The following is a 27510-nucleotide window of genomic DNA, read 5'->3' as shown; positions in this document are numbered from 1 at the left end:
CCCCAAACCCTGAAGATCCAGGGACTGTCCTTTGCCTAGGAATTCCTTGCAAACTTCAAGACACCCCTTTATGTCATTTGGACACAGGGAACTCATAATTTCCCTGTATCCAACTCTCATTCCTCATTCCTTCTGCCACCACTTTCAAGCTCTTACTTCCTTTAAATCATCAGTCCAAGAGGGGTGCCTCAGTGTTAAGCGTCCGACCTCCACTCAGGTCATGATCTCACGGTTCGGTTCGTGGGTTTGAGCTCCTGGTCAGGCTCTGTGCTGACAGCTCAGAGCCTGGAGTCTGCTTCAGATTCTGTGTTTCCCTCTCTCTCTGCTCCTTCCCCACTTGCGCGCTCTCTCTCTCTCAAAAATGAATAAACATTAAAAAAAGTTTTTTTTTTTAATTATCACTGCAAGTCTCTTTCCACTATTCTCTTCTTCACTGTAACTCACCCAGCACAAAACTATCACACAGATCATGTAAAAATGTCATTTTAATGACAATACTAGATTAGAAAATTTTTTTTATTATCTGGGAATGTTTAAATTTTTCTTTTAAAAATCTAGCTTTTTATCTATTCAGCCTAATTCCTCTATTCTCTAATATAAACTATTCTAACCATTGTTCTTTTTTACTTTGTATATGCACAAACACATCTCTTCCTACTTAAATGCCTTCACTGATGTTACCCCCCCCAACAGTGTTCTTTTTTTCTTAGCTACTCGATACCTAATCAATTTATAACACACTTCTTGCTCTTTTAGAATCAAAGGTTTAGAGCTGAAAGGACTCATCTCAAAATTAATTCAATCAAGTGAGTAGCAAAGTCCCTCCCTACAGATGAGAATTTCTTTTCCTAAACTTCAAACTCTTTCAGAACTTAGCTGCACATGATAAAATGCTATTTATATGGTAATTTGTGCTTCCTAATTTCAGTAATAAATATTAAACACAGCCTATGAGCATGGGACAATGTTTGGTTGAGCGGATGCAAAGACAGTTTTTTTCTTCACATAAACCACATATAGTAACCTTTTTATTGTGTGAAATTCCAATATATACATATATACACACATTTACTTCCAGTGAAAATTTCTACTTGACTGTAATGAGTTCTAAGGTGCTCTTTTTGGAGGTATTTTGGGAAAAGGGGGAACTGCAGGTTTGGAAGATAAAAGAGAAGGGAAATAAAGAGACGACAGAGTAAGAGAAGGTATTTTCAGTGTGCTCTTAGAAGAGACAGAAGAAGGAGCAAAACAAATTTCCAGCCTTCAATCTGAAAAGTCTTTGGGGAAAGAGAGAAAGGATATGAGAATTGGAAGGACAAGCCAAGTCAGTGTTACATTATGTTATGTTCTGATGAGTGCTAGCATGAAATTATCATGGGTAGAACTATAAATACCCACTCAGCTCTAGCAAGCTGAGTTAAATAAAGGTTACTAAAAGCTTATTTTTTTAATTTAAATATCCAAGTTATGCTATCTCTAGAGCAAACAGTTGGAACTACAAGTTGGAGTAACTTTTAAGTGAAAATAAGAAAGACACTTTTTTATAAGACACCCTAAAAAATGCTTAAAAATTTTAAGAACTGCCCAGCCCATTCCCCCTAGATTGGAAATCTGAAAAGTTTCTTTCAAAAAAGTAGGAGTAAATGGAAAATAACTATATAGTACATGGTATTTCCAAATTTAATTGTATAAAATGTTGATAATCTGTTTGATATATTTTATTTAAGGTTTTAATTGGATGAACATTACAAGTCTATAAAGATTTTTAAAGGGTTCGTTCACAATCACAAACTCCTTAACCTTATTTCCCCCATAACATCTTAAATTCCTTCAGGGAGTATCTGTCTACCTTTGGATTTTCAAGAACCTAATGCTAAGAATGATGAGGGCATCCAGGGATGACTTTGCCTACTTTTGCCTTAATAGGTGTTCCAACCTTAACACATTGTTTAAAGTTTTTTTCATTTATCCCCCATTCCAAAAGATTACTCGTTTGAGAAAGAAAATGAAAAACATCTGAATCAACTTACATACAAATATGCATGACCATTGTTTAATTTCTGAAATAAGGAACTTGAATGAATTAAATTTCTTTAACTCAGTTACCTACATTTCTTACATCAAAGTCCCAAATAGAAGTGCATTCACCACATGAATAAAAAGGCGTATAATTTTATGTAAAGCTAAATTTGCCATAAAACATTTTATATGTACACGGACATATATATTCTAGGTAATACAAAAAGACAAATCCACCTGAAGACAGCCACATTCATACAAGATACTAAAAAATTCCTATTATGTGATAATGAACAATTAGGAACATATTACAAGCATGGTCATTCTCTTCATTCAAAAAAAAAAAAAAAAAAAAAAAAGGCTACGTTACCAAACACTATTTACTTCTGTAGACTTTTAGAGGGAAAGCAGGAGGAAAAATAAGGGCTATGTGAGTTTTATAAACTCTTCAGATTATGTTGGAAGGATCTTTGAGTTCATATCTTCATCTTGTAAACACATTTAAATGTCATGTAAAAATAAGACTTATTAACTTTAGTTAACAGCACATAATTCATTGGACTACTTTAAAAGCAAAGCTCTTTAAAAAAAATATTTACTGAATGAGACATAGCTCATAGCAGAGTGAAAAAAAAACAAAGTTATGAATCAGGCAAAGGCAACTGAAAACATTATTCAACAAATATTTTTCAGTGTACATATAACACTGAACCTAATGGTAGGTGATGGAAAGGATACTGACATTTACTGAACACTTAAAATGTACCAGGCTCTGTGCTGGACACTTATATTATCTAATTAAAATCTTAGAGTAACACTATAGATATTCTAACCTCTGTTTTAGAGACGAGGTATACTGAGTTCAGTGGTAACACGAGACATGTCTGCCAGCAAGCTTACTGTCTGGTACCACGTAAAGCTCTGTGTCCTGAACAAAGTAAAAGAGCTGGAAGTTAGAAAAACTGGGATTACAACCCATGTCTCAAGCTCTTTTGCCACGCAGATAATAAACTATATAAGCAGTGAAAATATTTCGCTAACAAGCAAAACTCCAAATAATAATGAAAAGCCAATGTTTCCTTTAGTAAAAAAGTAACCCAAGCATTCAGTTGGTAATAACAATAAAGTATTTATAGTAACATCCTATAATTTATAAACTGTAATTACAGTATTAAAACAGAATTTTCTACAACTTCCAAAAATTTGGAAGCAACTAGGATATGAGTTCTCATCATACTGCCAGATTAGAAGCTATGCAAATTAGCTGCAATGGAGAGTAGTATTCCCAGTATCTTGGGGAGCTGTTAGACAATACAGAATTTCTTTATATATAACATATTACACATACGTATTACTTCTATTACATATATATGTGTGTGTGTGTGTGTGTGTGTAAAATACATGCACACACACAATTGTATTTAATACAAGACCATGGAGTTATATTGTTCTTCATATGAAAATCAAGTTGAATGCTTTGGAGAGACCCGAAGAAAGCAAATGACCAAACAACAACAAGAAAACCAAGAGTGATCTGTATAATTAAACATAAAACAACTATAAACAACTGAGGAGTAATAAAACATACAAGGGTCCTACACTCAGATTCTTTCATAAACTTTTAAGTTCTTGCTCCAAAGCTAGTAATTGGTGATAATGCACTAATCTATAGAAGAATGATGACCCAGGGCTCCAGGCAAAAGATACATACTCAAAGAAGACTGGCACATGAATGTATATTTATATTTTTAAGTAAAAATATATTAAACTACATGTGAATCATTTTTTAATGACCCCTCACTTAAGTCAACTTTCAATCAACCACAACCACCACTAGTCATAATCAACTCAGATTAGGGGGTTTTACTCATAACATGTGCTGATACAAGTATATAGCTTTTTTCAAGAATGATAGATACACAAGAAAATCCTGGCAATAGTTAACTTTAAAATAGTGTCTCTCGGGGCGCCTGGGTGGCGCAGTCGGTTAAGCGTCCGACTTCAGCCAGGTCACGATCTCGCGGCCCGTGAGTTCGAGCCCCGCGTCAGGCTCTGGGGCCTGGAGCTTGTTTCCGATTCTGTGTCTCTCTCTCTCTCTGCCCCTCCCCCGTTCATGCTGTCTCTCTCTGTCCCCAAAAAAATAAACGTTGAAAAAAAAATAAAAAAAAAAATAAAAAAATAAAATAGTGTCTCTCAATCTCAGCACTATGACATGTAGGGTTGGATAATTCTTTGTCATGGCAGTCTGTCCCATACACTGATGGGCCAGGCCCATCCCTGGCGTCTGATAAGTGGCCTCCCAGTTATAACAGCCAAACGTCCCTGGGGGAGTGAGAAGGCAGCAAAATCTATCCCTGGCTAAGAAATACTGACTTACAAAGAGAGGGATGGAATGGGGCATAAAGACTTCTACCAGCACTCCTTTTCTGGACTACTTAAATTATTACTATAGCAGGCTGAATAATGGTCCCCCAAAGATACTCAGGTCTTGGTCCCTGGAACCTGTGAAATGTTACCGTATTTGGAGAAAGAGTCTGCATATGTGATTGGAAATCCTGTGACATGGAGATTATTAAGGATCATTATGTGGGCCCTAAATGCCATTATATGGGTCTTTATAAAAGAAAGGCAAAGGGAGAGGTTTCCTTCTCTCATGCACACAGAAGGTGGTAAGAACAGAGCTAAGAGACTTGAAATACTGCCCTTGAAGACTAGAACAATGCAACCACAAGCTAAGGAATGCTGGTAGCCATCGGAAACATGACAGAGGCAAAGGACAGGCTCTCCTCCTGAGCCTCTGAGGGAGCACAGCCCTGCTGACACACTGATTTTGGCCCAAGGATACTGATTTCAGACCTCTGGCCTCCAGAAGTGTGAGAGAATACATTTCTTTTGTTTTAAACTTATTAAGTTTATGGCAATTTCTTATAGCAGACATAGAAAACTGACACAATCATATATAAGAGTTTTATTTTGATTTTAAAAATCTGTTTCTGATGAGCAGATGAAATGTGTGGACAGCATTTAGCATAGTCTTAAAATATAATAAGCATTCAATAACATTGTTCATGCCACTGACACTATGACTAAGCTCCAAGCTCTTGGTACTAAGAAGAAAAATTAAGGATGTTCAAACAGTAAAACTGGGCATACATATGCACAAGGCTCATGTGAGCGAAAGCACATAAATCAGCCACTCATATGATGTGTTCTTGACAGTTATGTAAGTGTTGTGCTACAATCTGTCCTGTACTGTAAAGATAAGTTGTGCATGAGGCCAGCCAATGATAGCTTCTTGGGAGAGGCAAGCTTGAACATTTATTAGTAAAGAACAAACAAGGTTACAAAGGGAAGAGTATGAAAGTGAGCAAAGCAATGGAAATCAATTTGATGCTTGTAGAGATATCAATCTGACTAAAGTAGACATCATGGTAAGAGACCAAATTCTAGGGTTAGCGTTATGTAAATGGTATAGGACCCTAAAAGCTATGCTGATTTGGTTATTAAAGAGAATATTTTACAGAATGTATTATTTTACAAATATTGGCTTTCAGTGACTTTAAAAATATAAACATAATCTGGCCCTACACCAGACCTACTAAATTAGAATTCTTTGGTGTAGAATAACTCTAAAGGATTTGACGCCTGCTAAGGTGGAGAACCTCTGTACCAAAGTCAAATCATGATAAATGACCTACAGAATAAAAATATTATAAAGTATATATCATATCCTTGAAGTATGTACTCAGCTAAACTAGCTTAGCATTTTCCTAGGTGAAAATTCTTCCTAAGATGTAGCCCCTCTGGGTTCTACCACATACTTTCTCTAAACTAATCCCTCAACACTTTTCCTTTCCTAAGCATATGCCCTTGATCTGCTCAGTCATTTCCCTATTTTCTCACAAATTTTTCTAGAAAAATTCCATGCATCTTAAGCTGCCCTACCCACTTTTAATATCTAATCCAACTAAGATCTGACAATATTTTATAGAAAAGAACCATGTAAAAGTAAAGTTCCACTAATGTATTAGAAACAATTTATGAAACTGTCCTATTGACCATTTATTATAATAAAACCTTAAGTACATTTATCAAGTGAAATTCTAAATCACTTTTTACAAAAGATTTCCAAAAGCTTAAAATTATGAAGGGAGTCTATGAAGAGCCACAGTTCACTTGAATCTACTTAAGTGTTTACTAAGTAGTTAACAAAGTGCTAGGCTCCGAAAGATACAAAGTATATGAAAATCTCAGTGATTTGGAAACAAACTTGAGCACTAGAGTAAAAGATAGGGGTGATCTGGGAATAGAAACTGAATATGATCCTAAAAGGAATCTCCTTTGTTGGTGGCGGGGAGAAGGGTAGTGATCTTGTTGGCTTTACCCTAGCCTGGGCTTGTTTCATGACTAAAGCTAAATATAAAACAATACAAGTTAGAGTGCAGATAATTAAGTTGTACATTCTTTCCTCTCCCATAAATACCTACATTAATTTATGCATATTTCCAGGTATTTCTATTTACCTCAGTACTCTTCAGAAAGTTCAATCACATCAAATTCTATTCATTTATATTTCCACCAGCAACAAAAGAGAGAACCTTTTAGTGTCTATCCTCCTCAAAAGTATTATCAAATTCTTTTGGTCTAATTTCTGAAAATTGTATCTCATAGTTTTAATTTAATTTATATTATGTATGAGTTTGAATATACAGTAAAACCTTGGTTTGTGAGCATAATTCGTTCTGGAAACATGCTTGTAATCCAAAGCACTTGTATATCAAAGCAAATTTCCCCATAAGAAATAATGGAAACTCACATGATTCGTTCCACAACCCAAAAATATTCATATAAAAATGATTACAATACTATAATACAAAATAATAAAGAAAATACAAAATATAAAGAAAAATAAAATACACTTCACTTACCTTTGACAACCTTTGTGGCTAGTGTGAGGGAGTCATGCAGGATGACTTTATTATGTATGGAATCACTAATATCTATTAGCTCAATGGAATCTTTTTCTTTTCATGCAGCTTTAACAAGGAATCTATCCCATGACACTTGCTTTTTGTCTCCTTTTGAAGATTTCGCAGAGACATTGTGTCGTCGTTAAACAGATTCATCACTTGTACTGCTACAGCCTTATCCGAGTGATGCTTTTCTACAAAATTTTGCACTGTTTCCCACATTTTACACAACCCACATTTTACTCCCTAACCTCATTTGAAGTGAGGGATTCCACCACCTTCTTTTCCTCTACAGATGAGATGCAGACATAGAAAATCTTATAAAATCTTACAACTTCAGCCACTTGCATACCTCGTTCGTACTTCTTGATGATTTCCCTCTTGACTTCCATCGTAGTCATCTGCTTCTTCTCACCGGTAGCCTTTCTTATCAACCTTTTTCTGCATGGGGGCCATTTTATAGACTTGCACGGATGTTGACTACAGTAAAGTACTAATAAACTCTTGTCATTTACTCTATTTAATGAAACTGGCAATAAGGCAGCAAAGGGTCTATACCTGCAGGCAGCCTGACCTAGAATGAAGGAAAGCTTCATTCCTAAGCTTACTCTTGTATGGAAAAGCAAATGACTGTCCATAGGTTCTTTGAAGTGATAAAAAATACACTACTGCCAGTTGAGGGCACCTTCCAATGTTCTGAAAAATCAATGATTTCTGCCAAATACCGCAGCCTGAGACCAAGTATCTGAGCATGGGGGACGATCACTCATAATCCCAAAGCGAGCGAGAGAACCATTGGCTCGGTTGTGATCGTGTGACATTCGGTGTCACGTACTACTTGTAATGCAAGACATCACTAGTTTATCAAGTTAAAATTTATTAGAAATGTTTGCTGTCTTGTGGAATACTGGCAGAACAAGTTACTTGCAACCCAAGGTTTTACTGTCTGTGCTTAGGAATCATTCAGATTTCCTTTTCTGTGAATTATCTGTCTATAATCTTTGCCTAACTTTATGGTTGTTCTTTTTCTTATCGATTTGCAGATATTCATTATATATTAAGGAAGTTTGCCTTTTGTCTGCAATACAAGTTGCAAATATCTTCCGCAGCTCCTATATTACCATCATGCTGTGTTTGATCACTTCTTTCCTTCACGTATATATATTGTCCTCAACCAAACTATAAATTCCTACCATGAAAGAAAGGACATTTCTTTTGAATATCCCCACAACAGTGCTTTTCAGATCTTCTAACTTTATATACCAGCAAAATTTAAAAGAAGGGAAACCAAACTTCTAGGGGTAGTAAAGGGTGAACATTAATTATCCTTGTAGCATCTACTTGGGCTGTCTCTCCAATCCCTTTTCACATGGTTACAGCAAATGCCACCAAGTTCTAATAGTACGACATAAGTCGTGGAACTGGGGAGAAATGGGTACTAGATGAATCTCTTTCCTGTCATCCGGGATGGTACTGAGAAAACTCAGGAGATGCTGCCAGCCACGTATTCCATTAAGAGGATGAAAAAGTGATCCTCCACAGCAAGAGAAGAAATGAAGCAAATATGCATGAGGAATAAAGAGATGAAGTGTATCATTCTGGCACCAGATGGAGTTCTTTGTCTCAACCTTTGGATTTCATCAGATACTCCCTGCATTTTTATAATAAATCTTACCCCTGTTTATACCAGTTAGATGAATTTCTATTACTTAGAGCCAAAAGTAGCCTACCATCTACTCAAATCATTCCATAAAGGGACATTTTAACACCAAAAGCTGAGTAAGGAGAGAACCTCAGATTCTTAAAGAGGGAATATTTATTTAATAGCAGCTGTGTGCCAGGAACAGGTTTAAGTCCTTGAAATATAGTTAAACAAAAGAGATACAATTACTGTTTCCATGGGGCTTACAGTCTAGTGAGAGTAGACAGATAATATAAAAATACAATGTCAGATAGTGATAAGCAGTTGGCAGGAAAAATAATTTAAAGGTAATGAGATAGAAAGAAATAAGGATAGTGTTATTCTACGGGGTGCTTAGATAATACTGCTTATCTGAGAAGATAATATTTGAACTGAAACTTGAAATGATGAAAAGGAGCCAGTCATGTAATGTTTTAGGAAGAGAATTCCAGGCAGAGTGCAAAGTCCTAAGTTAGGAACAAACCATTACATTTCTGGGACAAAAAGTAGGGCTATGTAGATAGAATATAGTGAATAAGGAGGATGTTAAAGAAGTGGTAAAGGAGTAATGTAAGAAGAAGAGATATGAGATGGTGAAGTACATAGGGATGAGTTCATGTATAGGAACTAGTAGGCAGGAAAGGATTTGAAAATAACAAGCTTTATGAAAAACACACTGTATTTCTCATATTGTCTTGAGTCATTGATAACTTTAACAAAACAGGCCTTTAGAAATCATCATCCCCAAGTACTCGACACAATCTTGAAGTTAGCTAGAAATGAACACTTCCTAAGCAGAAAATATCCTGTTGAACATTTTTTTTTTTTAATTTAGGACAAAAGCAAAGCCATTTAAAAAGAAGAATCTAGGATGATAAAATTATAAAGACTACTCCACATTCTATCCTATTTACTATGATCAAGGATGTACAAAGGTCTTAGTTAAGGAGGAACATAAAAATTTAAGTTCTTTCTAAGCTACAATAAACATAACATCCTTCACTATTACTAAATTGGACATTGCCTAGGTTAAATACTATCGGAGGAGAAAAAGTAGACACCAGGCTTCTAAGAACAGCCACAGCATAATTTAACAAAGTCAACAAAGTTGTGAATTTTAATCTTATCTTTACTACTACAAAAAAAGGAAGAACTTCTCCCTTTGTGGTGAAATTGGGTACAAGGGGTGCCATGATATCTCTTCCTCTGAAAGCTTTTTAAAATAGAAGACCAACCTATTTGAGGAGGTTCAGATATGGAACACCTCACAGAAAAGAGTTTTCTCCAGATCCTTCCAGACAACTTCTGTGTAAACTAGGCAAGTAATCAAGCCTACATGGCTACTAAGATTAACGTCAGTTAAGTCAGGCTTTGAAAGCTCTAATGTACTCATGAATCTCATCTTTCATGATGTTAGTTAGTAGCCCACTTAACAACAGACCAAAAAGCAGACTGTTAATAACACAATCTATAAAGAGAGGTACTTTGCGAGTGTGGTGTGAGTTAAGGAAAAAAAAAAAAGTCATTAGACACCTTGATCAAGACTTGATTCTAAGCGCATCCTCCTCAAAACGTTGCCAGCAGTTTGGCAAAGTGCCCGAGATGATTAGCAGCCAGTGTACGTAAGGGAGTGATATGGTCAACCTAAAGTGTATAGTCTCCCCCCAGTGGTCATAGACAAATAAGAAGAGTGGAGAAATCATTGCAGCTTCTGTGAGAATGACCACAAGATTCACTATGCAGAAACTGGTTGCTACAAAAATGAAAGAAAATCTTTAATTCAAAACTAGCAACCTATCAGTAAAGAGATATTTTATGTTTATATGTTCTTATGATATTCATAAATGTGAAGCCTAGTTTTGGAAGTAAAGAACTGACAGGTAAAATAAAACTAGCATAATTTTTCTCAGTATAATTTTTTAAGTAATAAACAGTATCTTCAGACAACCCAATATTTGTGTTATTTAAAAACAGGCAGGTGTTCATTCTTCCTGAAATAAATAGCATATCCCTTGTAAGTCAACCACACTTACCTGAAGTAGAGTTCTGATATAATTTAGTCACTTACCAAATAAATTACCTTGGAAAAGAAAATTATCAGTGTTATATACCTAATGTCTACTCTGCAAAACACTCTTTCAAAAACCACCCAGAACTACTATAATTTGTATAAAGTAAGTGATGTAAAACATACAAATGGGTCCTCTTGTTTCTTTGAATATTTATTTCCTTGGTGTTTTTACAATTAGATAGCTTTTGACTAGCACTTACCCTGTATTATTTGCAACTCTCAGTAATAATTTGCTGTTACTCCCTTTTAACAAAGCTTCAACGTCAAAAATGTCAAAGGTATTTAATTAAAGCATCTGCTGTCTTCTAACCATCAATTATTAAAATGGTAAAATATATCTTAAAAATATAGTAAATACTCAACTTCAATTTAAAAGGAGCCTTTTTAAAAGGTAACACAATTATGGTTGTCTTGGTTATCCCAAGCTAAAAAGAAGGGGAGTGGGGAAGGAGGGAGAGACGCAGGCGGTGTAGTCTTCTGGAACAATTTCAGCCTGAAATGAGACTCAGGAAAAAAGCAAACTGCTCCCTCAAATGTTTAAGAAAAATATGATTCATTTCTAAAAAATCCAACAGTTGGCTCTGAGAACAAAAAAGGAGTCTGTCTTATATAGTGCTACCAGACTTGCTTAAGCACCTTAATTTTATTTAATCTAGAATGTAAAATCATTCATTAAAAAAAAATTCCAGGTGAAAAAGGAACTGAGTAGCATCAATGAGGACACACGGATGGACGGATGGACGGATGGACACACGCACACACCCGTGGTGTTTTTTTCATAAAGATATTTACTGTGTAACCCCAAAGGACAAAATAGAGCAATTAAAAGTGTTACCATTTGAATATTATGTAACCCTAGTCTAAAATAAAAGAAACATGGACCTTAAAAAGTGACATGTAGTGCAAACATATATTTAAACAGGTATTTAAATATATGATAGATTTCCGATACAAATGACCTCAAAATGACACAACCCACAAAAGTTCTTTGTTTACTGTAAAAAGGCCTCAGAAGATGTGACTACAATCAGGCCTCATACCTTACCACAACTCCACAGTAGATACCTAAAATAAGCATTTATTACCTGACGTCCGTTGTTATACGTCTGTACCGCAACTATCTCTGCATTGATAGTTACCTTGCCTAATATATTCGACATACATAAGTTTCCAAACGACCATTTCAAAGATGCCAAGGATAGAAATGGCTGCTAAACCATACTCCAATTGAAGAGCATTTTTACACGCCTCAAATGTTGTGAGCCAGATTACAAGAAGACTAATTCAGGAAGCATAAAGTAAAATTCCAACAATCCCCCAAGGCGTAAGAAAGAGTAAAACGTGGCTAGCTTCTTGACCTTAACAAGCTGTTTACAAGTAATGCGGAGAATTTTCTGAGCTTCCCCATCAGCCTTCAATTCCCTTCCTCGCCTGCCCCCAGCCCCCTTACATAAATGCATGCCCCAAGTGATGGAAGTTTAACGGCTATAATCTCCAACTGTAATCTCAGGAGCTGGTGAGATTGAGACTAAACTCCCAATAAAGTGTTAAAAAAGTCCTTCTGGGGGGCGGGGGGAGGGAATTCACCAACCAATCCACATCCTGCCATCATACTGGCCTGTTTGAGCCCTCAATCGACTCCCTAGGGGCCCTTCACCCCGCCAAAAAAAAAAAAAAAACCCAAAAAACAAAAGACACCAGCACCTTTCTGGTTCCATATTAACGTACCGAGGATCGAAAAACACTGCCTCAGCAACGAACGCCTCCGGAGCAGCGTGTGCACGGCCCACAACCACTTTGACCAAAGGAGTCTCGTGCCTCGGAAGTAGCGGCAGTAGTTGCAGAAAGCCTCCTCCCGCAAGAACTTGGGGCACGGGAGCACGCCAGAAGCCGGCGGAATCGCCCCCTCTCGGCACTGACCCCGAAGGTGTCAGTCACAGCAACTACCGCCCCCGGCGCGGCTCTCCATTCATGCCTTAAACGCCACTCCCGCCGCAGAGGGTGTCGGCGCCCGCGCACCGCTTCCAGAGCCCGGAGGGGGCCCTGCGCGCCCCCAGCCCCAGCCTTGCCCCAGCCGGGGCCGCGCCGGGGAGCGCGTGGAGAGAGCTGGGCGCCGCGCGCCGGCGGGCAGCATGGGCCAGACACGTTGCCGCGCTCCGGCCCGCCCGCCCGCAGCCCGGGAGCCAGGGGCCCGGCAAATCGCGCCCCTTCTGCGCCGGCCGGGCCGGGCCAGGCGCGCGAGCAGCCCTCCCCACCCGCGCCGCCTCCGCCGCCCGGGCCCCCGGCGCGCCGAGCCCAGGTGCTGAGGGGGCGGGGCGGGCCAGGGTCCCCGCGTGGCGCACGGCGACGAGCAACAGGGAGCCCCCCGGCCGGCCGCGGCGCGCGGCGAGACCGTTACCCCAGAGGCATGGGGGCCCCGGCAACTCACCGGCTCGCACCTCGGCCGCCTCCGCGACGCCGCCGCTCCCCTGCGCCCGCCGCCGCCGCTGCTCTCCCTCAGCCGCAGGCGCCGCCGAGCAGCCCCATCTACAAACTCGGGGCTGGTAGTTGGGAATTGGAAATGCGGCTCTCACTCCTCTCCGCCTCCCCACCCTCCGCCCCCTCCCTCGCTCCCCACTCCGCCCCGGCTACGGTCGCCGGCGCCGGCGCCGCCACCACCGCGCGCTCGGCCAACCTCCCCTCAGCCGCCCTCCTCCCCCTGCTCCTCGCGCCGCCGTTGCTGCCGCCGCCGCCGCCGGGGCGCGCTCCTCCTCGGCCTCGCGCGTGCGCCGGACGCCGGGGAGCGCGCGCTCGGGCGCGAGGAGGCGTCGCCGCCTCCGGGAAGCCGGGCTCCGCCCCTCCGGCCGCGGCGCGGCGGCCAGGTGGAGCCCCCCTCCGAGCGCCGGCAGACAGCGCCCGCGGCGTCGGGGCCTGACGGCGCCGCCTGCGCCCGGCCTCCTCTCCCGGGTCTCCTGGCCCCGGCCCGGAACCGCGCCCGCAAGAGGGTCGGTCAGATCCAATCGGCGCTGTTCTTCCGGGCCGAAATCGCCGCTGTCATTCAGCATTTACTAACAGGCAAGGTACTTCATGGGACGTAAAAGAGGCTCCTCCCTGTCCTTTCCAAGAGTTTACATGAAAAGAACCCAGTCTTGGGGCACAAAGGATAAACAGACTCCCGAAGGAAAGCCTCTGGAGAATCTCCTCCCTTCCCCTTCACACACACACCCATGGTTCCGATGCGTATTTATCTACAACGCTGATGGTGTCCTTCGTGAATTTTTCTCCCGAAGGCCCAGCCGGGGAGAGTGATTCACACCCGAGGAAATGGACTGGCACGAGCCCTTTTCATAGAACCGAGGGTCTGGTATCCCGTGATAACTCCCAGAGCTGGCTTTGCTGGACATTCCCAGTTCACCAGATGTTCAGCTCCTCCCAAACATCTGGCTTCTCCAGACCTTAGAAGGGGCAGCTACGCCATCCTTGCCACCTCAACTCTGACTCTGCATGGAGGATGGTGAACTGAGATGAGTGTCCGGGGGTGAGATGACACATTTTGACAGGAGCGCAGATTGAATTTTTCAGTTGAAAGGAACTGAGCAATGCAGTGCAGCAGAGGCTCTGGCTAGAAAAACACAGCAAGGCAATCAGAGAACTTCTGATTCCTTTAACATCTAGCTCATCCCAAAAGATCTCTGTGAACCGTCAGACCTGTGATGGGGGCTTTTGAAAAGCTGTTAGCGTTTTTCCTAAAAAAAATTTTTTTACAACATATTTACCGCAGTCCTTTCAAACCGTGAATGTAGAAAGTGCAAGCAAAACTTGACATGTGAGGACTATCACATCAGGAGCCCTCCTCAATGCAGCCTTTCTTGGCTTCTCTTGGGCTCGTTGCACAGTCCTGAACAAAGCAGGATAATATATAACAAATGTTTGCAGACTGAGTAAATGCATCATGGTCCTTTGGACTCAGAGATGGAGTTTCAAACTATATAGGTCCCCCCCCCCCACCGTGAGTGTGGTTATTATGAAAGAGAGGGAGAGAATACTATGGGTGAGGTGTATTAAGAAGGCCTAGTTCCCTACACAGTGGTTTTTCTCCTTAGCCTCAACCAAGCACTCAAAGATTAATTTACTTTTCCAGTAGGATCATTAATTTTACAAACCAACATGCAAGGGGAGTTTGTCCAGTATTAATTGAGAGCCTTCTTTCCTGGAACAGCAAATCCGAGGAAGGGAAACTGGAAGCATTTAAGGAGACCTGAATGTACTAAAGGGTACAGAGTGGCTTTGGACACATGTTGTGTTCCCCTCCCTGTAATCAGGCCAGCTATATGAAATCAAGTAGAGTGGCTGGTGTGCCCAAGAGTGAGGCAAGGTGGAGGCGGAATGGAAGAATCAGGTTTCTCTTCTCAGAGACTCAGCATAACTTTCAAGTCTTCCTTTTCCCCCTCACTTGCTTCCCACAGGATACCTAATGGCTCATTCCTGCTGCACCCCACCCAGGCCTCTGAACTTTTATCCTCTTCTCCCTTCTGACCCTCAACTTCACCACATCCCCTCCTGCCCAGCCAGTGCCCTGGACTCCTCTGAGGGAAAGGGGGTGAATGTTATTTCGTGGTGTGTTTTTGATCCCTATAGTGCAATTTATTTCCTCAAGGGTCTTCTTGAAAAAGTGTCCTAACTTCCTACTCTACCTCCATTCCCTGCAAATATGAGGAAGTTTTAGGGAGGGAGAAACAGGGGAGGCCCTGCCTCTCAAATCACATGTAGACTCCCCTGACTTGCAGCTAGGAACAGCCCTGGCCAGCCCCCTTATTTCTGCACATACCAGGGACCCAGCATTTGGGAGCAGGAATCAAGGAACAATTACATTTCACTTACAATTCCAAGTTTCTTCTCTAAATAATGACAGCAGCTCTTAGATGTAGGCTTATCACAGTTGTAAGACAGCTTCATTCTCAGAGCTGGAAAAAAATGATTTTGCTCCACAACTATTGCTTCAATTGCTTCTCTTCAGGATTCTCTTGCCAATGAAGTTTTTCTTTCAGCATCTATATTTTATCAAATACTCATATACAGGTTATATTATGAAACACCACTTTTTTTTTTAATAAATAATATGCCACTTTAGGACATTCTGCCTTTCCTCTAAACTTTAAAGGTGGGACATGCCAGAATAAATTTAAAGTGATCTAATAGGAACATCGGAACTCTCATCATTGCTTGCCAGCCTACCTTTCTGAGAGGTCATAATTTCTGAGACACTACCCATCCATTTCCCATATCTGTTACAACTTCTTCATTCCAGAAAGGTGAATGTTATGATTGAAAATGATGGGGAATCCTTCTCTTCAGTGTCCTTAATAGGCTTACTTTTCATTTCCTTCAAGGTTACTCTAGAGGGATAATTTTACCACAGCCCAATATCTCCTAACCATAACTCAATTTGAAGTCTGAATTTTGATTCTTAATTCCGGAGCATCCGTCATTGGCTTTATTTCATCCTTCCAATATAAACAAAAGCTTCCATACTTTTAACATGATTTTCTTTTCTCTTCTGACCCACTTCGCTACTTCAGAAACTGAGAATTTTACTAAAGAACAAGCCCCAAATTTTAGCAAAGCAAGTTACCTGCTCGTTTTCCAACTAATCTATCATAATAAAGAGCAGTGATGCCCCTGGAATATAGCTTTATGAAAAATTGCAACTGACATGCGTCACAAAGTCCAACGAAGCTTTCCTCCAGAATACTTTATTTAGCTTCACCCCTTTTATCTCTGTTCACTAAGCTAGGTCAGACTCCAATTTCCAGCCTCCATGCTAACCTTTCTAATTTCAGTCTCTTGCTTGCTTGCAATTTTCCCTACTCTTAGAACAGTGCTTCTCACTTTTGGCTGTTTACTGGGATCATCCAGAGAACTTTTTAAAAAATGCTAATAGCTGGGTCCAACCTCTACATTTAATTGTTCTGGGTGCAGCCTGGGCACCAGGATTTTTCAGAGCTCTGCAGGTAATTCTAATACGTAACTAGAGTTAAGAACTACTGAAATCAGTCATCTTCCAAACAACATTTATACCAAGTCTTCTCAGAACATTGGGGTGGCTCCAAATTACCTCAAGTAATCAAATTAAAATACCTAATCCTGTGCTTTAAGACTCTTTGCCAATTGACTAGAATAGTCCCCTTTCAAAACAGCTTAAATTTATCTCCTTCCTAAAGCTTCTCCAGATTAGTCTCACCTGGCTGCATAAAGATCGCTGTTCCCAATTCTCTGAGCATTCCATCTGGCACTGGTTTACAAGCCCTTGGACCACAGTTGATTGCGTATATTATTGTTTTAATCCAGCTTTCATAGATACCTGTCAGAGGCTTTTCTTGTCATCTAAATCTCTCTGAAGTCCCACTAGGTCAACAGACAATCTCAAAATAAACAGAAATGTTATACTTAGCAGAACTTCCTCCTACCTATCTGAAGTCAGAACGTTCCCTGACACAATGCAGTTCATTTTTCGATCACCACAATTAAAGCCGACACTTATAAAAATTTATGTGTTTGGGGTTGTTTCTTGTTTCTTACAAAATAAAAACTATATATCTCAGTATATCTCCCTGACTCTCCTTACCACAAGCAAATACAATTTGTTTCACACCCACCTCTCTATTGAAACTGTCACAACTGACATTTTCATTCATGTGTTTTCATTCATTTACTCATTTGTTAGTGATAAATGCTGGAAATAAAATAATAATATCAAATTACACCTACTTTATGGGGAGAATAATAAGCAATTAAAATATAACATAAGGGGTGCCTGGTGGCTCAGTCGATTAAGCATCCAACTTCAGCTCAGGTCATGATCTCACTGTCTGTGGGTTCGAGACCCACGTCAGGCTCTGTGCTGACAGCTCAGAGCCTGGAGCCTGCTTCAGATTCTGTGTTTGTCTCTCTCTCTCTCTCTCTCTCTCTCTCTCTCTCTCTCTCTCTCTTTCTGCCCCTCCCCTACACACTCTGTCTCTCTCTCAAAAGTAAATAAACATTAAATATTTACAAAAATATATCACATAAGTGCTATGTCAGGAGTCTTAAACAGACACAATGGAATCGGGGGTAGGGGGTGGGGAGAGTCTTAGTGTTCAAACAATCCAGCTTCTCTGCAGTATTTGAGGAGGCTGACCACCACACCCCCACCTTTTAAACCTCTCCTTTCCTTTCATTCCCCTAATACTATTAACCCAGAAACTTCTCAGATTATTCCTTGTGTGACCTCTTGTTGCATCATCTCCTCCCACTTCCTAAGTAAAAATATTTCCACTAAGAAGGAAGAGATTTTTGAGGGAGACAGTGTAGAAAAAGAGACCGTTGCTTCTCTCAAGAATGTCATGACCCTTAGGACTCTATCTTCAGTGCTTCCACATCTGTATCTACAGTTCTACCCTCCCCTGAGGCATGTTTTCAACTTCCTGTTGAATGTCTCCATCTGGATAAGCCATTCATGCTCAAATTAACATGTCTAAAATAAAATGCATTGCTTCTGCCTCCCTACTCAATCCACTCCCTGTGGGTTTCTCTTACACCTCCCTTTCCTCACCTCTCTTTACCTTCTCCAGAACACAGTCCGCACCCAGGTCCCTTGAAGTTCATCTTCTCAATGTCACTGCCATAGATTCTCTTGGCCATTTCCTCTGACACTACAGAGTTGTCTTGCCCAATCTCATGTGCAACTGAATGCTAGCCATATCATCCCAGCCTCCTGTGGGACTCCTTTCACAAGGTCATTCACAGCGATCTTCAAGGCTCCCCATCTGCAGATAGTATACATCCATCATATTTTGCACCTTCATATTTTCACCCCTCTGTTTTTTGCAGGAATGCCTTCCCTCATCTCTGCTGGTCAAACAGAAACTTTTATGCCCCTCTCGCATCCCCCTCTTCCATTAAACCTTTCCTGCCCCACCCCAAAAAAAGGCAATTGCTTTTTTAAAAATTTTTATAACTTTTTGATTATTTCTCATGGCCGTTTTCCTATTCTGCTTCATAATAGCATCATTTATGTTTCTGAATATCTACCTTAGCACTCCTTTTCACCACCATCGGTAGTCTCTTCTTGTTTGCAAATAAGAATCCAGCATACTGTGTACAGGAATGCCTGTGGAACTTGGCACAATATTGCGCATAGTAGCGGCTCATTTATGGAGACAGATAAATTCATTAGTTGGTGAGCTTCTAAAATTAAAGAAAATTAAGTGGCAAAAATGTTGCTAATTAGAATTGAACTCTTGTTCTTTAATAGGCAAGTTATGGCTCTATGCAGGGACAATTCGATTTCAGGAAGGGACCCTAACACAGCTACTTTATCCTATCAGTAGCTAACCTCTACGTTTAGTTAACCCTATGGGGTTCTCCTTTAAAATTAACCTGTAAATTGCATGTGTCCAATTTATATATGAGCTGAGAAAAAATAGCCCTCGTACTCAGGTATCAAAAGAAGATTTAGAAAGATATGAAAACGGGAAAAAATTAAATATATGTAAACATGTAAACACACACACACACACACACACACACACACACACGTCTTCACTGGAGGCAGAGGCAGCCTTTCTGAGGAGTTTTATGTCATTATAGTTAAAAAGAGTATCTGAATAGCAATTAACCACAAAAGCAAATGATAAAACTCTCTGAGTCTGATGCTCCTCCAGAAGATCAGAGAGTAGGCATGAAGGTAAAACCAAGTCATGAGCTTGCATAATAGGCACTTAAGACATTTTTTGTTATATAAATGAATGTAAGATGGTCAGGATCAGAGGAGATGGAACAAAGATACAAGCAGTTGTATATGTGTCTGCATATGGGGTGGTCAGGGCAAGCTGTTTTGGCTGTTAAAAAGTCCAAGAACTTAATGGCCCATTCTAAAGTGATGCCATCTTCATGTTAGACAGTACAGGGCACTTTATTCCTTCTTAAGATAGCAGCTGCTTACAAATATGAAAGCCCAGATCTTTAAAAAAAAAATCCTGTTTCGGTAATAATAGTGAATAATGACAACTACTTATTGAGCTCACACTTTGTGGCAGATAGTGTTTTATGTCTTTTATATTCCACGTGAATCATTATCACCACCACTCTACGAATGAGGAAACAAGCAAAGAAGAGTTAAGTTAACCTGCCCAAGGCTTCAGAACTAGGAAGTGTTCAAGTCAGTTCAAATGCAAAGCTCCTGATCATTCTCACACCTCATACACAGAGTGCTTTGCAACTCTCAGATCCATCCAACTGGAATGAATTGTAATACAAGTCCTCACAATTAAGGGTTCTCTGTAACATGCCATTTAACTCAGATTCATCACCATGATTTTCAGGCTTACCATACGTGTGTATTTGCACAATGTAGAATTTGTGGAAAGGCTATTTTTATTGTTGTTATTATAGTATAAATATATCATAGAAAAGTGCAAATTTTTCTGGACTACACCTTTCAAGAAAAAAAAGAATAATAAAATCATAAATAAATGACATAATAAAAAAACTAAGAAAAGTTTCTTCTATTCATTTAGAAGTGCATAGCCATTGTTTAACTGTCAACACATCAAAATGAAGATGGTTTTATAGTACAGGTACTTACCAAGTAAGAAAGGAAAGGAGAACATCAATTCAGCTTCACGATGTGTAAGTCCACTTCCCCATCAAGAAAGAATGACACTAGCATTAAGTGAAATACTTTTTAAACACAATTTATGTAAATTATCAATAGCAGTGCATTACAGAAACTATTACTGTAGTTTTTTTTTTTTCTCATTGCCTGTTAACTTGACCATCCTTAGAGAATGCCGTGGATGTAGAGACACACTCCCCAAATCTACTTTAAGGAAAGACCTGTTACTCCAACTGCAGTAACTGTCAGAAGAAAGGCCCCTGCTCCTGTGAGCCCTTCAGGGATCACCTGAGTTGTAGAAAGACCACATGCTCAAACTCACTGCCCAAGCCCTTTCCAGGGTGATCCACATTAAATGACTGATGGAGAGGGTAGGGGATCTAAAGGTCCAGCTGTTGAGAGGCCATTTTAGCTTGAGTTCCCTATGGGGTCAGCTGAGACTGTTGTTCAGGCCTGCATTCCACATTGATTTCCCCCCTGACCCAATCTTGCTACCTTCTCCTTCCTTCCAAAGGTGTTCATCCAAGTGCACCTACTGAACTACACACTGAACTCTTGTCTCCCCCTCAGGAAGTCTGCCCCTCAGGGTATGCAACAGGTGACAAAGAAAGGGCACATTTTGATTCATACATCACATTTTCTTTACCTTAAGGAGAAAACATAATCAAGTCCTATGTGCTAATTCAATTGTTTCAAGGGAGATTCATCACTGACTTTGAATCTATTTAATTTTTTTGTATATATATATATATATATATACATATATGTGTATATATATATACATATATAGTTTTTATTTATGCATTGTTTGAATATCTTCTATCCACATGGATAATTGCTTTGCTGGTTGTTATAAGGGATACAACTAAGTGAAAGAAACTTTATTGACTTAGAAGAGCTTACAATTTATGATGGATGCCTGTTATTTTTATCTAACCAATGTCCCTTTCCTTATGTTCTGACAGTTGCAGCCTCTTTTTCTTTGGGGAAATGTTTCTTCCACTACTCATTGCACTAAATTCTGGCTGCTAATCATGGTATCCTCCTCATCCTTTCAAGTCATAGGAGTGGCCATGTGACACATAGCCAATCAGAGGACTCCATTCCCTCAGCCACAGTGACTGGTGCAAGAGGTAGGCATGTAACCTAAATGAAGAAAAGTTGGAATTTTTATAAAACTACAGTAAGGATAAAGGTAATGTTTTTTCTTTCCTTTAATCAACACTTGGGAGAAATTCAGAAAAGGAAGATTTAGTCATTCCTGAGGCCAGCCCTGGACTTTTCTGGTTACACAAGTTCACAAGACCTTTTTATTTATTTATATTTATATTTATATTTTTATTTATTTATTTGGGTGGGGGGAGAGAAAAAAGTGGGCGAGGAGCAGAGGGAGCGGGAGAGAATCTTAAGCAGGCTCCACACTCAGCACAGAGCCCAATGTGGGACTGAATCTCATGACCATGAGATCATGACCTGAGCTGAAATCAAGAGTCATACACTTTACTCACTGAGCCACACAGGCATCCCTCATAAGACCCTTTTTAACTTAAGCTAATTTGAATTGGATTTCTATCATTTGTCACTAACAGAGTTCTGACTTATAGACAATTTATTTGGGGGAGAAGTTATATATTCATGAAATGTTAACTCATATACAATTAAGATATTATTATATTATAGGCAATTATGAAGATACAGACATATTGTAGGTACTTAATGTTTATTTGATTAACTCATTCCAATTTTTTTAAATTAAGAAGTAACGATTAATTCATTTCATTCTAAGTCAGTATATAATTCTTTCAAGTTGAATACATACTTAAAAAGGCATTCAAGTGTATCATTGCAACATATGGCAGTTGCCCAATCAGAGATATCCATTTATATATTTCAGAATTAAGTCAAGATGGTATTTATATAAGGCAGGTAATATGGTACAAAAGAAGAGTTTTAGAATCAGAGAACTCTAGGTTCTCTTTAAGGATTGACTTCTTATGAGTTGGGTAACCTTGGGCAAGTTATTCAATATATGAAAACCTTTCTTTTTTTCATCTGCAAAACAGGTATAATGGTCCTACCTTGCAGGATATTTCAGGATTATAAATTAAACCTGTAAAATGCTTGCTCAGAGCAGAGAGAAATTATTGACTATTATTATTTTCACAGTAGTTGTAAAAGGGCAAATGGCTATTTGCTAATTATCTTTAGTGCATAATTATGAGCCAAGAATGCTCTTAATTAAATAATCTTTCCTCTCCAAGAAGACTAAGTTTCCATTATATCTACTATTGTTAAACATTGATCTGGAATTTCTAGCCAGTGCAATATGATAAGACAGAGAAGAGATATGATATTAATATTGGGAAGGAGAGACAAAGTTATCATTACTTACAAATGATGAAATCGTATCTCTAGATGAATAAAGATAATCAACTAAAAGAACTAATAGAATAAAAAAGATTTGGAAGATAATCAGATCTGATCAAAATGTATAAAATGTAATTCATTTTCCATAGACATAATAATAAGATAGAAATTTCGACTGAAAAAGCAAATATCCCATTCAAAATAGCAACAAAAATGTGCCATACCAGAAACTGAAATATAAAACCAAAGTAGTTGAAACATACAGTATAGGAGAAAGAGTAGATGGATAGATTTCTAGAGCAAAACAGTCAAGAAATAGATCTATGTATATATGGAAATTTGCAAGTACAGAAGTTATTATTTATAATAACTAGAGTAAGTTTGGACACCCAAAAAGATGGTGCGAAGATAATTGGCAAAACATTTTTAAAATACTATCCAAAACATAAATTCCAGATGAAGAGTTAAATCTAAAAGATTAAACCATTTAAGAAACTAAAGAAAATCTGCCATTATACTAGGATGGAAACCAATCAAAAGACTAAAAACTGGTTACACAAAATTATTTGGAGCAAAAGATGCCATAAGCAAAGCTTAAAATCAAACGATAAATTTAGAAATTCAAGTGAAATCCATGACAAAGTGTTCAGTTGTCATTTATAAAGAATATCTAAAAATTAGTATAAATATTAAAATGACCAGATATAGTTTAAATTAACAAATGACACATGTAAGCTTGGATTAATTGATATTCTTTAGGATTCACCTTTTACACTTGAAAATTTATGAAAGTTAGTGAAAATATCAGTAGAATCCAGTTGCTCAAATTATTCTTTAAATTTTAAACAGGGGCGCCTGGGTGACTCAACCAGTTAAGCATCCAACTTCAGCTCAGGTCATGATCTTGCAGTTCGTGAGTTCAAGCCCTATGTCGGGCTCTGTGCTCTCCCTCTCTCTCCCCGCTCTCTGTCCCTCCCCTGCTCATGCTCTGTCTCTCTCTCTCAAAAATAAACATTAAAATTAAAAAAAAATAAATTTAAAACAAACTATCAGGAAGCCTTTTTTTTTTTTTAAGAGAGGATTACTTGAGTGAATTTGATTCTCAAAGTATAGGCATCCTACTTGTTTTAATTAAAGCTTTTTGCATGGTACCTAGCAGGATGCTTTACACAGATGGGAGTTTAATGATGATGATGCAGTCTATAATAATGTTCACACAATATGTGAAATATTTTGTAATCATGTGGACTTCTTTATGACAGCAAACATGACTGATTAGATCAATATCATTTGCATTTCATTATGGCCTGATGGTTTTTTTATTCTCTTCTTACATTTTAATGAGGTCTTAGTATGCTAAAAGAATATTAGCAGGATTATGGCAATTTTTTCATATTGTATCCTCTCTGGGATTCTTTGGATAGAAAAGGTGGTAAGGTCTTATGAGTTGTTACTATATAAACAATTTGAGTACAAATTGTTTCGAGATATTGTCCTATGATTTTTTATCCCAACTAGAGTGTAGGCTACTTTTTGGCAAAGGATTTGATTTCTACTTCTTTCCTCGTAGTTATTTGCACTGGGTAGGTGCTGACTAAATTAACCATTTCAATGAATATTTATTTCAAGCACCTAACATATACCTCAGATAGTATGTTAGGAACCTTAGTACAAGGGTAACTTTGTTACAAGGGTAACTAAGAAGGCATCGTTTTTGTCCTCATGGAGCTCACAGTATAGACAGGAGACAATTAAACAAGCAAATGTATTAGATTCAATATAGGTGAGTCAATAGGGAAAGTCCAGCTGCTGTGGAAGCACATAACAGGGAGTACCAAGTTCACTTATTATTATTCTAGCACAGCAGAATTGTTTTCAAACCCTAGCAAATTATTTAAATTATGAATACCAACTATGTCCCCAGGGGAGAGGGAGAGAAATTGTAATTATCTCTAGTTTATGGGTGAGGAAGCTGTAAGTCAGATTGTTAAAGGGGTTTACTAAAGATGATATAGTGCAGTGTTAAGACATGGTGAATCTTGGCTCTGCCGTTGATGAACTGAGTGGGCAAATTTCTTTTTTTTTTTTTATTAAAAAAAAAGTTAAAAATATTTATTTATTTTTGAGAGAGAGACAGAGACAGAGTGCAAGCAGGGGAGGGGCAGAGAGAGACACAGAATCCTAAGCAGGCTCCAGGCTCTGAGTTGTCTCCAGGCTCTGAGCTGTTAGCATGGAGCCAGACGTGGGGCTCAAACTTACGAACTGCCAGATCATGACCTGAGCCAAAGTCGGGTGCTTAGCCGACTGAGCCACCTAGGTGCCCCGCAAATTTTTAAATATTTTTGGGAATCAGGATTTTCCATCTATAAAAATGGAGATAATGGTGAGCATAATTGAATTAATACATATGAAAATAACTCAGTACAGTGCAAGCCACTTGGTAAAGGCTAAATAAACGGTAGCAAAAAAAAATCTTGGGGCGCCTGGGTGCCTCAGTCGGTTAAGCATCCGACTTTGGCTCAGGTCATGTTCTCATGGTTCGTGAGTTTGAGCCCCATGTCAGGCTCTGTGCTGATAGCTCAGAGCCTGGAGCCTGCTTCAGTTTCTGTGTCTCCCTCTCTCTCTGCCCCTCGCTGACCTGTGCTCTCTCTCTCTTTCTCTTTCTCTCCCCCCAAAATAATAAAACATTAATAATTATAGTAATAATAATAACTAAAAATATGAAAAGGCCACACAGTTATTTATTAAATAACCCAAACAGTTATTATTTATTTGATACCCAGTGTGTATCAGCAGAAGCATCATGTTGATTATATACTGAAAGAAAGTCCATATGGTCTACAAGCTTTTCAGGGCTATGAAAATATCTGAGAACTGAAAAACTTCATTGTTAGTTCCCCCCACCAAAAAAAAAAAAAAAAAAGAGAGAGAGAGAGAGAGAGAGAAAGAAAAGAAAAAGCATAATGAAATTTAAAATAATAACTATTTTATTAAATATTTGCAAAATATTGATATTAATTTAGTATTTCATTATTTTAAAAATAATTTCTAGGGGCGCCTGGGTGGCGCAGTCGGTTGGGCGTCCGACTTCAGCCAGGTCACGATCTCACAGTCTGTGAGTTCGAGCCCCGCGTCGGGCTCTGGGCTGATGGCTCAGAGCCTGGAGCCTGTTTCCGATTCTGTGTCTCCTTCTCTCTCTGCCCCTCCCCCGTTCATGCTCTGTCTCTCTCTGTCCCAAAAATAAATAAAAAAAAAAAATGTTAAAAAAAAAAAAATAAATAAAAAAAAATAATTTCTAGGTCAGGTTTACTACTATATTGAGAGGATGGGGAGTCTGCTTAATGACTGTCTAGAAATCATAGTCCTTTAAGAATTAAACCAGTTATTTATAGCTAAATAATTTTAAAAGCAAAATTATAAAATTATTTTATAATACCATAGCAAAAAAGTTATATGAATTATGGGATGTGAGTTTATTTTAACATATTCAGTATGAAGTGTGAAGTGTGGTACAGTCTAGAGGAGTTAGAGTGAAAAAGTTTCTATCTGTTAGGTGTTGGTCATGTCTAGTGTGGGATCTCATCTGGTAGAGAAACAGACATACACATAATCATACTACAGTTTTATAAAGGATGTAGTTATGTTTTATACCAAGCATAGTAGTGACAAAAAAGGAGGTAAGATCAATTGTAAATAATTCAGAGAAAATTTCTTAGAGTTGGAGATGCTTTGGCTGGGCCTTAGGTAATACAGCAAGGAGTGAGGTGAACAAGGTTGGGGAAAGAAAAGGATATTTGCCATAGGGCCCAGAATTGGAAGTCAGGGAGGTATGAAGATGTGTTCTGAGGAGTGCTCAGGAAACATCTAGAAGGGGAGACAGAGAACACAAGTCTGTAAAGGCAGACGGAGGGCAATAAATGGAACACCTTCTGCAGGCTTTGTCCTATGAGCAATAGTAAGATATTAGTTGCTTTTTTAAAAAATCAGATTTCTGATCAGAAAGGATGCTTTTTTGTACCTGTTAGGAAACACTGATCAAACTAAAGAACAAAAAAGTAAGTAGGGGAAGGAAACCAATATTTGTTGAAGACCTACTCAGTGGAGCAGCATGCTGAGCCTCTCATACACACTATCTCATTAACCCTCAAAGTACGGCTGTGAGATGGACTTGACTTCCAAGTTACAGAAAAGGAATCCTACGAAATGTCAGGGAATTGTTCAATGTCAGGCCATTAGTAAGTAGTGGATGTGAGTCAAGCACAGGTCCCTCTGATACCAAGTCATTGGTGTGGGTTTTTTCTGTACCATGTTGGTTTTCCAGGGGACAGATCACAAGGGCTCAAATTAAGGCAGTGACAACAGTGATGAAAAGAATGGACAGGTTTGAGAGACATTGTGATGGCATGGTGTCCCAGATTTAGTATCTGGATGGAGGGAATGAGGAAGGAGTTTGGGATGACTCCCAAATATGGGAAAAACATGGAAGGATGTAGAGGAGGGATTTCAGAAAGCATAGTGGAAATGACTGGGAGAGTAGCAGACCCTGCAAAGCAGTCTTTGAAGACCATGTGGACTGAAGGTTATGCTCTTGGGGGCTTCCATCTAGATAAGCATGATGGGGATTAGAGGCATGGGGTATTAATTGCTTTAAAGTTTGACTTGCTATAATTTCTGGTTTTAAAATAAATATAAATCTCAGAAGTGGGAATTTGGTTTGCTACTTAAAAAGAAAAAAAAAAAAACAGTTTCTAGCTCAGAGGAGAGTTTG

Source organism: Lynx rufus, unplaced genomic scaffold (genome assembly GCF_022079265.1).
Source record: "Lynx rufus isolate CCGP_SWC_20201006 ecotype Redwood Valley unplaced genomic scaffold, mLynRuf1.p SCAF_4, whole genome shotgun sequence".
In the NCBI taxonomy this organism is placed as follows: Eukaryota; Metazoa; Chordata; class Mammalia; order Carnivora; family Felidae; genus Lynx; species Lynx rufus.
Note: the sequence above shows the minus strand (reverse complement) of the source record.